Raw genomic sequence first — 14,446 nt, 5'->3', positions numbered from 1 at the left:
ACTTGTTCACATTCCAGTAACTCATTGCTGCTCACTGAAAAATACATGCATTTATTAACCAGAATAAACTACCGATCCACATGGACATTTTTTGGACTCAGCCTGGGAGCACTGCATGGTTAAGTGACTTACGTAGTGTCACATAGTTAGGAAATGGAGGCTGATAGAATCAAACCCTGACCACAAGAAACAGATCATTAACAGCATATAGTCTTAATCTTCTGTGTTAGCTGCCAGAATATGTATTCATGGTCTATAGTAAGTTAACACAAAAGTGCTTTTTGCATGTGTGTAAGCCTCCACATCTATACATTACACCAGGGCTCTTCACCATAGAGAAACAAGTAGTAGAGATGATACTGAAACAAAATAAACTAATGTCTTTCGACTTTTCCCAGTTAGAGGTCGCCACAGTGGAACTCTGATCCGCTAATGATTGGCAGTGGATCTTTACGATACCAAGGTGCCAGCCTGACACCCAACCTTCAAAGAAGGCATGCCCATTCATGCACGCACCTACCTACATGTCTTTTAAATGTCACTCGACCGCATGGAGGACATGCAGACTCCACACAGAAGGCGCTCCAGCTGAGAATTGAACCAAAGAACCTCTTTTTGTGAGGCAACAATGCTAACCACTGCATCACCGTGGCCTAATGATATTTTTCTCCAATGCCATCTACCTTTAAATCTGCTACATTGCTTCATGGCTTATTTTGTCAAATGTTTTAGGTTTGTGACATGCTAGCAACTTTGCTTCTTTATGATACTGAAACAAAATAAAGAAGTAAAGTTACTAGCATGTCACAAACCTAAAACATTTGACAAAATAAGTCATGAAGCAATGTAGCAGATTTAAAGGTATATGGCATTGGAGAAAAATACTATGAAAATTCATGGGTGAAAGTTATGATAAATGAATGAATGGGAAAAATAAGTATTAAGAGAGAGTAAAACAGGGATGCCCTATGAGTATGTGATTATTTGTATTAGTAATAAATGCACAAACTCAGACATGCATGCATGAAATGAGTGAGGAAAGATGTGAGATAGAAGGAAATGTTATATTACTGATGTGTATGACATCCACAGATGATTTAGTGATAGCAAAAAACAAGGAATAAGTGAGGCTGTAATAAGGATCAAAAAGCTGGTAAAAAGGTAGTCTGCAGTAAATAAAATAAAGTGTAATAGATTTGGGAAGATAAAAAAATAAATGGAGTATATTTCACAAGAAAGAAGGTGAAGATGTTGGGAGTGACACTTAGTGAGTATAAAAATATAAGTCAATGGAGAGAGATACTAGAAAAATAAAAAAAATGTTAGCTTGGTGGAAAAGTTTTTACCTATCATCTCAAACAAAGACATATATGCTAAATACTTATGTATTAGGAAAAACAAAATATTTAGGTGGAATATATTTCCCACTGAAATACAAAAAGAGTTATTAGAGACTTTTTTTAGCTTAGTTTGGGGCTCAAGGTTGAACCTGGTAAGAAAATGGATAATTTATAATAAAAACAAGGATGTACTGTGAATCTTAAACAGTGGTGCGTTTACCGTCTGCACATTTATTTTGGGTACTGAGAAAGGAAAAGAAAAACAAACAGAAATGATAGGCACAATGTTATATGAAAATATAAAAATGTATGAAAGGAAAAGGAGACAGGATGGATGAAAAAAGAATACGACAAAAATGAAATTCTGAATGTTAAAGTGAAGCTGATGGGAAAAAATAATAGTATAATATGATTTTAGATTGTGTGTGTGTGTACTCATGACAGGAATTACAAGAAACTGGAAAAGGGCAATGTAAGACTGAAGAAAAAGGTTTGAGCATTTTATTCTCACCTTCTTTTATCACTTCTCTATTTCTTCTACTGTAGGATTTTCTGATAAATCATTTTTCATATTATTTCACTTTCCATTCTTCTTGCTCTCCATTTCTCCTTTTTCATGCATTTTCCTACAAATTTCTTTACCACCTCCATAGTATCTTCCTATTTGTATTTTATATCTCCTTTACCATCAAAGACAATGTCCCCCCTTCATGTTCTCATTTTTACTTCTTTTCATACATAAAGTAAAACCTCATCTTTCTCTCTTTCCTTTCTGAAAATTTTGCATATATGACACTATGTTTACTCTATTCATTTTATGCATCTGCATTTCTATTTCCCTTATTTTCTCATTTCCTTGTTCTATCTTTCCCCTAATTCTACACATTTTCTTTATATTCCATCTTATTTCTTTTTATATCTTTCTTTCCACTTTTAAATATATTTATACCTGTACTTAAATACTATCCAACAGTGACCAGTTTTGAGAAAGTGATCTCACTGTCATATGATCTTTCTTTAATATTTCTGCCTTATCATTTCATCAACTTGAGATTTAACCTAGTTCCCTCCTTTATTATTTCTCTATCTTCCCCTTTTCTAGCCCATGGTGGTCTATGGCCAAAAAACTCTGGTATCTGTAATCCCCTTGTTAGTTATTTCAAGTCTTTAGAGTGATATCAATTTTGATCTAAAAAAATCTTTTTACGTGTCCATTCTCCATTCTTTCCTACTTTTAAATCTCCACATTTTATTATATTTCTTAACATCATAATATACTGTGTTATTGTTCCTTACTGTTTCCTCAGGATACAGTTAACACTTCCTAAAATCACTATTGAAATTATCACTAACACAAACTTTTTAATTTCTTCAAATAATAGTTTTGTATCTGTCATATTAATATATACACAAATCACTATTAATCTTATACATTTTTGTCTCTGTCATATCACATATCATTACTCTTCCTGGTACTACTATCAATACATCTAGCATTCTTATTTCTTCACTTTTAAAAGAAATCCTATTCAATAATATGTCTCATACTGACCAGACAATTCACTTCCCGTACTGATTGCATTCTTTTCCTTTTCTAATTCTTTGTTACATCTGGTGTCCAGCAAGCAGAAAACATCCATTTTGTACACCATTCTACCCCCACCAAACCTCTTATACAATTTCTGGTGCTACTCGCATTTAATGCTGTCATTCCTATATCATCTATTTATCCTTTTTTTGTAAGTGTTCTACCTCCAGATTTTTTCCCTTTCCCTAGTCTCCCATCAAACGACTTTTCATTATAGTCTTCATATTCTGTCTAAATGTCTCCCTTTCCTTCCTCTTCACTTTCTGAAAGTGCAAAACTGTTTTTCCTGAATAATAACCTGATTTAAAACTGTTATTTCTTCCCTAACTTTGCTTTCTCTACTCTTTCCTCAGTTTCCCCTACCTCATACCACCATCTCTTTCTACATCTGTAGTAATAGTTACTACTGTATGTCTGTCTTCTGAGCTTTCCTCTTTATCTAGTCTATCCTTTTCTAATATGGGACAGTCAAACCAGAAGTCCCCAAATTCTTTAAATTTTCTACAAACAGGCTTAGAGTTTTTGTTATATGTCCCCCTCTCTTAACTTTGGCCACACCTTTATTTGTTACACTTGTGAAATAAATGCTTTTCATCTCCACAGAAATGACATGCTTTAGGTTAACTCCAGCATACCTTTATTTGTTACAGTCTTGATAGAAATGATTTTCATCTTCACAGAGATGACATGCTCTAGGTTGAAACCAGTACTGAACAAATCCTCTAAAAATTTGCAATTATCATATTTGGAGTATGTTGAATTTTCCCATCCCTAACATCCATTGTTATCCACAATTTCCAGCCACCACAGTTCATACATTTCTTTCATCACATTTTTTTTTTAATTTTAAGGAGGGGTCCTAGGACTGAGCCCTGGGGAATGCCACTTGTAACCAGTTTAGAGTCGGACCTAGCTCCCACAACTCTCACCATGTGGGTTCTGTCCATGAGCCAGTTGGCAACCCATCTTGTGATGTAGGGGTTTATGCTCAGGCTGATGAGCTTGTCTATAATACCAGAATGGGGAATGGTGTTGAAGGCCTTTGTAAGGTCTAGGTAGGCTGTGTGTACCACCTTTCCCTCGTCTATAGCCTTGGTAACTGTCTCAAAGAAGTCCACCAGGTTTAGGAGGCATGATCTACCCTTAACAAAGCCGAACTGGGTAGGGTCCAGTGTTTGGAGGTTTCCAATGTCTCTGTTAATGAGTTCCATGATGATGCACTAAATAGTCTTGCAGACCAAGCTAGTCAGGCTTATAGGGGGATAGTGCCTGAGGTCTGTTGTGGCTCCACCTTTGTGGAGTGGAATAACCATTGCTGTGCACCACTCTATGGGTATGTAGCCTGTGAAGAGGCTGAGTTTGAAGAGTGTGTTTAGGTGAGGGGTTAGTTCATCTTTGAGCTTGTTTAGGACGCAGCCTGGAACACAGTCCAGTCCCATTGATGCTGTGTTTTTGGCTTTGGATAAGGCTGTTTTAACCTGTCTTTGATTTCAGGGGGTCTACATTCTTCTGGTATGGTTATGGGCCCTTTTGGGGTGAGAAGGGGGGAGAAGTTTGCGCTGAACCTGTCTGCCGGGATGTTGGCGATATCCATCGGTTCAGTGTATTTTGTGCAATTCTGCACTAACTCTGAGCAGATCTGAGTATTGCCACTTAGATTCTTGACATAGCTAAAGAATGCCTTGTGGTTATCTTTGGAGTCCTTGGCAATTTTTCTTTCAAAGCTCGCCTTGGATTATTTTATAAGGGATCATAGTTTCTTGCTGATACTGATCAGGGATGTATTCCCTTCTTGGGATTTTACTCTTTTATGTACTAGTTTCCTCCTTCTATTGTATAGCTTGTTTATGGCAGGAGTTCCTTTTCTTGGAGGAGTGTGTCTTGGTTTTGCTTGAGATAGCATGATCTGTGCATTCTTGTAGGTGCCCATAGAATGCATTAGTAAAGGATTTTGCAGCTTGACAGCATTATCCTTTAGCACAGGGGCTTTGAAACTTTCCACCTCAGTCTTAAGTAACATGAAGTTTGCTTTTGAAAAGTTTTTCATGGTGGTTTCTTTGTCCAGGGGTGGGGATGGAATGTGGATATCCAAAGTGATTTGTTTATGGTCAGATCTAACCAGCGAGGGGTTGACCTCTGGTATGGAACACCGGTCGCCCATGTTGGTGATGACCAGGTCCAATATGTTGTCACATTGGTGACACATTGGTGTCCAATCTATTGGGTCACCACTTTAATCAGGAGACACTTCATTCACCTTAAATCCTCTGCCTCCTATTGCATTGTCAATGCAACTACTACTCTAAGAGGCAAGCAAAATGTTTGCTAACCTGCTGTGTGATTGCTTACAGTTTATTGAGATGTTTGATATTCTGAGTACAGTTCCTTTCTGTTATCGTGACTACATTTTCCAGTCAAAGAACTGTATTAGAGTTTGCTGGCAATGCATACCTGTTGTGAATCCATATTGCCTTTTAACAGCAATACTCTGTGAAGCTTCTATCCCAGTAAGACCCCCCTGATGTTTTTGTTTTCTCCATATCTTAGCACAATTACACAAAGCTAAACAAACAGCAAACTTTTGTGCTGAGAACAGCTATCTGTACTTAGACCTAGAGTTTTTCCTCACCACCTGAAACATACTGGCTTCATAACCTACAGAAGTTAATACCACAGTCTCTAAGCTCCCAGACTGGACCTGAAAATATTGAATTTTATGAATGCAGCACTACCCATTAACAAAGGTTAACAAAGAAATACACACTTCTCAGGCAGAACAATCAGGAAAAAATTTACAATCCTTGCCCCCCTCCCCCATCCAAACAAGAGAGAGATAGAGAGAATATGTTACATTATGAGGTGTCCCTTACTTTATACACACTAACTGCCTCATGCATCTACATAAAGCCATGGCTAGATATTTAGAAACACAAAAGACACAGATAAAATCCTAATCTTCCTAGCAGAATAACTCCAATCTCTGTGATCCCTACTCCACTACCCTGTTACCCCCTTTATAACACACAGATTGTATACCCCTTCTTTCTCCCTGTAGTCTTTTCCCTTTCCTGAGCACTCCAGCATCAATCTCTGGGATGTAAAAGATCTTCAAAGTTCAATTTTGTACATATTTTATGGGTGATTCAATGCTATAATTGTACAGAGAAATTGCACAAAAGGGATACCTGAGTTTAAGGAATTTCAATATTTCCAAAGATTAGAACAGTTGTGTTTAGATTATAAAGCACTGCATGATGTTGAACTACAGGAAATATTAAACAGATAAACATTTATCATTGAGAAAAATCTAAGAAATAATGACAATATATATCTCAATAGTACTACAAAAAGGAGTAAATTTATTGCACAATCCTTGGTTAGAGCTTGGAATAAATTTCATTTTGGTATCAGAAAAAGTACAGATTTGCAAATATTTAAAATAAACTTGGATAATTGGATGGAAATGTATCCTTAAATGTGGAGCCTGTGATTTAATTTAAGTCTTTAGGCCATTGCACAGTTACACCAAACTATGAAATTGTTTCATATAAAATGTAAATGTTTTTTACACAATTGCTATCAAGGAGCTTAAATCTAGTTTCCTGTTTTTCTTTATATTTCTTAGAATTCTTTTTGAGTCTTGTTTATATCAATCATGACAGCCATAAGGAGATTGTGCTATTTTCTCATACCATCAAAATACAATGGCAGTAGTATGAGGTAGAGTCATCTTACACACACACACACACACACACACACACACATACTATCTGTAACAGGAGTGCTTCTATCTTTCCTTGATTTGTGTTTCTCTCAGAGCCTGTTTATGCTAATCCCATACATTATACAGCTCTAGCCAATGAAAGTAGCTAAACTCTAAGTTTTTTTTTGTTAGTAAAAAATGTGTAATCCTTTAGGTATTAACAAAACCTCCCCCTAAACTCTTCCTGATGTGTCAAAACTGTCACTGCAATGAATGAACCCTGTTGGACCATGTGAGAGTGACTTAATGAAAGCAGTTATAGGTAAGATCTTGAACTCTGGTTAAATAAACAGAGTGGGCAACTATAAATACGAAGGACATATACGTAATTTATGTAGATTGCTCACAATCACAACAGTGTGAAATACAATGTACACATTTAAAATATGTTTAAATTTCACATGTATATTTTTCTGATATGCATCATATATTTCATTTTTATTATTTTTTGAATATTTACTGAAGTAACTTATTTACTTTGATATACATTTTGAATCTCTTTGCAGAATAGCAGTCATCATTAAGAATATAGGTTTTGGTTCAGTTTATTTTGCATAATTAAATGTAATAAACATATATTATGGTTTCACTTAAAGGACAAATCAAAGTTAGGTTTGCTGCTTTTCTTTCAATGTCACTTGATATTTTCTTGTCCAAATGTAACATACAACATTCACTTCTTAAACTGTATTAGAGGTCAAATGCCATGGTGACACATTAGTTTCCTTCCTGGATATCAGAAAGACTTTGGCATATGGTTATATTGCTTACTTACTGACCTACTAATGCTGAATAATTACAGGAAGATGACAGAACTTAAAAGGACAATTGAATACATACATAACCAAATAAGATGTACATAATTAAGTCATTTCTTGTCTGATGTCATTCATACAAGCTTGGACTTTTCTGAAGGTGAAGTAACATTGCACATTTTTAGCATATATAGAAAATGTTTTAGTTTTAAAATTACATACCTCAGTGTCCATTAAAATTTAAATTATAGATCTCATATGCGCATTTAGATACACATGCATACTATTGATGCAACTGCTGTGTTAAAAGATGTGGTTCAAGCTTCATTATTTTTTTTAGACACGATAACATTTACTATGACATAATTTACTATTATGACATTTGACAAAACAGACAAGTTGGAGTAGTAATCTAAATATTAGCTGTAGACATTGTCTTATATAATCTCTCACCGGAAAATATGAATATGTCACCATAATTTATCTTATCACTTTACAAGTAAAACATACATAAGTAATTTTTTGTGTTACTTTATATGTTGAATGCAAACATAAATTACTGTATATTTTTTGTATAAAATCTTTTTTTTTACAAAATCGTTTTATTTCCTTTTTTTTGTGAAAACAGATACAGTAAAATATAACAATATTAATAGACAGGTAGTAAGTAATATGATACATTGCTGAATAATAAAACATAAATGCAGAACAGTAAGAACTATTTACACATATGATAAAATTCCATCACTGATTATATATACCAACTTCAAGCTAGATTATGTTCAAAAAGGGATTTCCAACATTCTATAAGAATTACTGTGCATTTTTGATTACTAAAATTTATATACCTATTTATTTTTAGTAAAAAATTTATAATAATTAGCTTAATAAATCAAATGAATCCATTCCTTTTTCAATATAGTTTTACTAAATGGATTTTAAGAAGATATTTTAAAAGTGAAATATATTAGTTATGCTTTATTAACATAAATATACATGCATATATGTTCATGCTTATTTAATAATGTAATTATCTTTCATTAAATTATAATTATATTTGGTAAGTACTAGGTTAGATGCCCTTGTGGATGATTTTAAGCCTAGACAATTTGTTTCAGTGAGAATTAAGCCTTGTAACTTTTGTCTGTGAGGTAAACATCTTAACCATTATGTCAGCCCCCCTCTCCTGTACTTTTTATAAATTCATATTAATAGAGCATATATTTTTGGATGCAGTGGCGATGGATTATCTCATTAAACTAGGAATTATATGCTCCGCGTAATGCTTTTTTATTCTATAAGTATATTATTTATAGTTAGGTTAATTCTAAATGGGATGTCTCTATCAAATACCTTAATAGTTTTATTCTGGATGTCTATGATCATTTCTCATTTGTGTAGTTGTTTTGAATTTATGAAATGAATATTACTAAATGATAATATCAAATTTTGTTTTACATGATAATGTTTGACCTTAATAGACTATGCAAATAAACCTCTTTATTCCTCTCTATCAAAATTCCTACACTTATGTCAAATTAGGCTTGTATCTCTCACAATCAATTAAGTTACATAAAGGTGCCAAATGAGGGTGTCCTTTGTCACCGTTATTTTTTTGGTTGTTGATCTTTTTGCTAATTACATTATATGAAATACTAACATTCAAAACTGATTCAAAATAACAAGTCAATATACTTCACAAATTCAACTTTTGCTAATGCTATTTTATTAACAATTGGTAATATTGATTCATCTTTGATTCCTTTAAACATATTCTAAATTATTTTTAAACAATTTCAGGTTTAAGCTTTAAGTATAGTAAAACAAACATTTTATTAATTAATATAAAAATTAAATGATTTGTTAAGATGTAACAGTGATTGTAATTGGAACAATAAACAAATCAAATATTTACATATTTTATTAACAAATGATTGCAAAGACACAGTATTAACTAATTATAATCGTAATTTATTATTTGGAAAATATTACCCAGTTTAATGAATAAAGGGAATAATTCTTCCTATAGAAGATTTATTTTAAATAAAATGATCATTTTATTAATAATGCTATATACCATTTAAGTTATCTCTGTATTTTCTTCTAAATGGATTAAAAATAATAATATACTTCAAATGTTATGGAATCCCAATAAGTTAAGGAAACTGGGATGATGGTGGTATTAGATTTTCTGATATAGAATTATTTGTATTATCTTCTGTTATCAAAACAATTGGTCCAGTTCCAAAATACTTACTTTCAGTGTAAGTGATCATTTACACTTAGAGCAGGTGATTTGTAGTTTAGTCCTAGTTCTAAAGTCCCAGAATGAATACTGAGGGATGAAAGCACTTAACCTTTGGAGCAATTTGGAATAAAGCAATTTTTTCACAAGATCTTTTGGTGTGGAGCTTATGGTGGAGTTGAGCCCTGGAGCACTTCTTGTTATGTTCCAATAACTTGTCTAGTCCAGATACAGATTTGCTGTATCCAAGACTGTTTGTAAGCTTCTGAGCCCCCCAAGCCTTTCTGTGTTGGAGGGAAGCCTTCTAGCTTATCAGTGGGAGTGGTAAGCACTAGATAGCCTTATCTACCACAAGAAAAGTGGTTTTGGGCCCAGAAATTGTAGTTTATTGGCCGTTTGGGGAGTTTTTCCATCCCTTTCAACTTTCTGGTTTAAAAGCCTGTGTTTGTGCAGGTTTGCTCTTGTTTAAGCTCTGTGGATCCAGTTTTGGTGTCCTGCAGATGGCAAGAGCATCAGGAAGGAGAAAGAGATACTCTAAGTGTCTCCATTTTGATTATTTCCTAATTTACTGCTTTCTGCATTTGTTTTTGGTCTTTTTTAAATTTAATTGCATTTATTTAAACTGTGTTTGCTTTAATATTGCTACACACTCAAGTGTGCTAGCTTGCACTACATTTGATTTGTTTTACTGCTGTTTTAGCTGCTTTTCTCTAAAAAAAAAGTTTTAAGCTTGTTTCCTGCCTTTCCTGTAACTAGCCTAATCCAGACACAGGTTTGCTGTATCCAGGACTGTTTGTAATCTTCTGAGTCCCCCAAGCCTTCCTGTGCTGGAAGGAAGCCTTCTAGCTTATCAGTGGGAGTGGTAAGCACTAGGTAGCCTATCTACCACAAGAGGAGTGTTTTTTGGCCCAGAAATTGTAGTTTATTGACCATTTTGGCAGTTTTTTCACCCCTTTCAACTTTCTGGTTTAAAAGCCCATGATTGCATGAGTTTGAGCTTGTTTAAGCTCCGCACAGCAGCACCAAGCTGAAGTAAATTATTACTGGTGCCAGAAAGTCTGCTCTTCAGTTTTTCCCTGAGATCTTGCTAGTTCTTTCTTTCTGTCTTGACCTTCAAATAGCTTAATCACTTTGCACTTTGATAGGTTTTTGTAGCAATTACTGTAGCACACCTAAGTGCCATCAGCATTAACCGTTCTTCATGGAAATAGCTCCAGTACTTAGTAGTTACAACCATATCTCCATGAATGATTAAAGGGCAGTTCCCCGTGCTTTCTCCTTTTGACCTGGAGTACTTGGGCATTCTGAGGCAGTGTAGCAACTGCCTCATGTACGCAGACAAACCTCTCCTCTTATCTCCCAGCACTCAGACTTGTGAAAGATGCACTTATATCACCAATAGATGGTCAAGAGGAGAAGTTCAACACCTGCACCACACCACATGGAACACATAGCCCTGCAAAACACCTACCATCACAGCTCTCACATAAAAACACAAACCACATACCCACCTTCGTGAAGGCTATCAACAGAAAATTACCCAAACAGCAGAGATCTCCAAGACAGAATGCACTTGACCACCACAACACAGCTAAAACCACAGGACATATAGCTCACCTCCACAGTGTGCCCCTCAACCTAAGGCCCTTAGGCTAAACACCTTGCCCAATACACTAATCATAGATGACCCAACAGTGAGGCTCACAGATGTTGCACTCACAAGGTTGGCGAAGGAAACAGTCAGCTGTCTAGCAGGTGCCAGAATCTGACACATAACGCATGCACTCAGGTCACTCCACAAGTATGACTCTGTCATTGTCCAAGTGGGTGTGAATGACCTGAGACACACCTCTCTGAACTATATGAAAAGAAACATGGTGGAGCTCTCAGATAATGTGGCCCAGGCAGGTATGACCCGAGCCCTGAGCAGTATCCTACCATCACCCAGAATGATACTGCAGTACAAACAAAATTATTGACTTTAACAACTGCCAAAGTTTCTGGTGTCATTCTAAGGGGATCCAGTAGCTGTCTGTTTGGGATGACATGACTGACAGACATCGATGCTTTTCCAGAGATGGCCTGCATCTGCCACCCTTAGGTTTCCGGGTACTCGCTAAGGTTCTTGCCACCCCTATAGTGCCTTTTTTAAGTGGTATTCCAAAGACCAAATTACCACCATAATAGCTATAAATAAATGCAATCTGAGGGTCATGCTGCTCAACGCTATAAGTCTAAATCTCAAGATGGACTCGCTCAAAGTATTCCTCAAAATGGAGAACATCGACATTTGTGCTGTAACAGTGACCTGGTTTAAAGTGGAAGAAAGCATCCCTGCACTACCAGGCTATAACTCATTATAGGTTGGTACTAGGCTATCGGCCCTAGGACTATGCAAGCCTAGCTATAACAATTCCCCTGGATATTTCTTCCCACAATATTTACTTCTCTGGACCCCTGTGTAGCAGTGCGACTGACATGATCCCTGGGGTGAATTTCCTATCTCCCATCCAATTATCAAGGTTCCTTTTGAAGAGGGACAATGAGACGCTCTGCTTGACATGTATCGGCAGTCTATTCCAGAGTATGGGGAGTCTCTTGTTCAGGAACCTATCCCTCCAGCATGTTTTCTTCATTGTGATGACAAGGATTAGATCCCTGGAGTGTGTGACTCTGATGGATTGGGATTTCTTTAAGTGGAGCATGTCCAACAGCTCAGGGTTTAACATGGCTTTGTATGTTAAGCAGAGATTGCCTCTGAGTAGATGATATGCCACAGAGTACAGCTGGAGTTTTTTTAGACGGTCAGCATATGGCATCTGCTTTAGGCCTGTGATTCTTTTAGTGAGGTATTTCTGTAGCCTTTCCAGCTGTTGCAGATGTCTTGTGAGGTACATACCAAATGGGGCATTATATTCTATAATGGTTCTAATGAGGGATGAGTACAGTGGGACAATGACCTCCTTTTTTCTGGATGAAAAGCCCTTAGTGATGAGGTGTGCCACATAGAAGGATTTCCTGAATGTTGTGGCGATGTGGTTATTGAAAGTGAGACCACTGTCCACCTGTGTCCCTAAGTCTCTTAATCACACTTTCGATGTTTAGTGTTCTGCCATCTATGTGGTAATTCATGGGTACATGTTTTTTTCCAAAGGGGATAACTATACATTTCTTGGCATTAAGCTTCAGCCCATGGCTCTGGCACCAGGCATCTGTTTCTGTAAGACCCTTTTGTAGAATATCCACATCATTTGGGAATTCAGTAATGGCTCCCAGTTTGCAGTCATCTGGGAACTTTGTTAGCCAGAGTCCCTTACTGTTGGCCTGTACTTCAGAGATTTAGATGCCAAACAAGAGTGGTCCCAGGACTGAACCCTGAGGTACACCACTTGTCACTTGTCTGGAGCTGGATTTGGAGTCGGCTACTTTTACAGTCTGGGTTCTGTCAGTAAGCCCGTTGGCAACCCATAGAGTGACGTAGGAATTTATGCCCAGCTTAGTAAGTTTATCTATGATTCCAGAGTGGGGGATGGTGTTGAAGGCCTTGGCAAGGTCCAGATAGGCTGTGTGGATCACCTTACCCTCATCCACAGCTCTAGAGACTGATTCAAAGAAGTCAATCAGATTCAGGAGGCAAGATCGGCCCTTCACAAACCCAAACTAGGTGGGGTCCAGTGTTTGAAGGTTGACAATGTCTTTGTTTATAAGTTCAATGATAATGCGTTCCATGCCCTTGCAGATCAGACTTGTCAGACTGATGGGACACACCTTTCAGCCCTGAGACATGGACCGAAGCTCCAAAGGTGGTGGTGTCTCCATATTCATATGCACACCTCCAGACTAGTAGCCCAGCATAATGTATCTGAGATACTTCAGGTACAACTAAACATTGGGTAAGATGGAAATCCAAGTTATAGCATGCTATAGGTCCCCAACAATGTCCCTAGACTGTCACTCCACATTCCTAAGCACCCTGGAATCTATCAAGGTCCAACCCAACACTCATACTCGGAGACTTCATCTACCCCTCCATCAACTTGGAAAACTACTCAAGCAGCAATACAGTGGCCCAACACTTCCTGGAATTCATCAGTTCCAATGCCCTGGACCAGCTCAACCTGATCCCCACTAGAGGAAGCAACATCCTTGACGTGGTTATTACTAACATGGGTGACCATTGCTCTACACCAACAGTCAATCCCTCCATGGTCAGATCCAACCATAAACTAATCACCATGGAAATCTACATCTCAACCACACCCCCTGCAAAGGTAACCACCTTGAAAAACTTTTCCAAAGCTGACTTTGAGCTCCTAAAAACAGAGGTGCCTAACATCACGGCACCCATGCAAATGGAAAATAGCTGCATGACTGCCAAATCATACACCAATGCACTGTACGAACATGTACATAAATGCATTGAACTAGCCATACCCAACAGACAAGACACTCTCCTCCAAGAAAAGGAAGCCCATCTGGTTGTCCCCTGATATTAATAAATTCTACAACAGAAGAAAGAAACTGTTGCAGAAAAAGGTGAAGTCCCAAGACTGGAAAAACTCCCTTATTAGCCTCAACAAAAAGTTGAGATCCCTCATCAAATCCTCCAAAGCCAGCTATGAAGGCAGAATTGTGACAGACACTAAAAACAATCACAAAGCCTTCTATAGTTACATCAAGAATCTCTACGGCAATATGCATATTTTCTCTGAGTTACTGCATAATGATACCTCCTATACTGAGCCAACAGATATT

This window comes from Protopterus annectens, chromosome 16.part0 (assembly GCF_019279795.1).
Source record: "Protopterus annectens isolate FY-2018-M chromosome 16.part0, PAN1.0, whole genome shotgun sequence".
Classification (NCBI taxonomy): domain Eukaryota; kingdom Metazoa; phylum Chordata; order Ceratodontiformes; family Protopteridae; genus Protopterus; species Protopterus annectens.
This window is presented reverse-complemented; position numbering follows the sequence as displayed.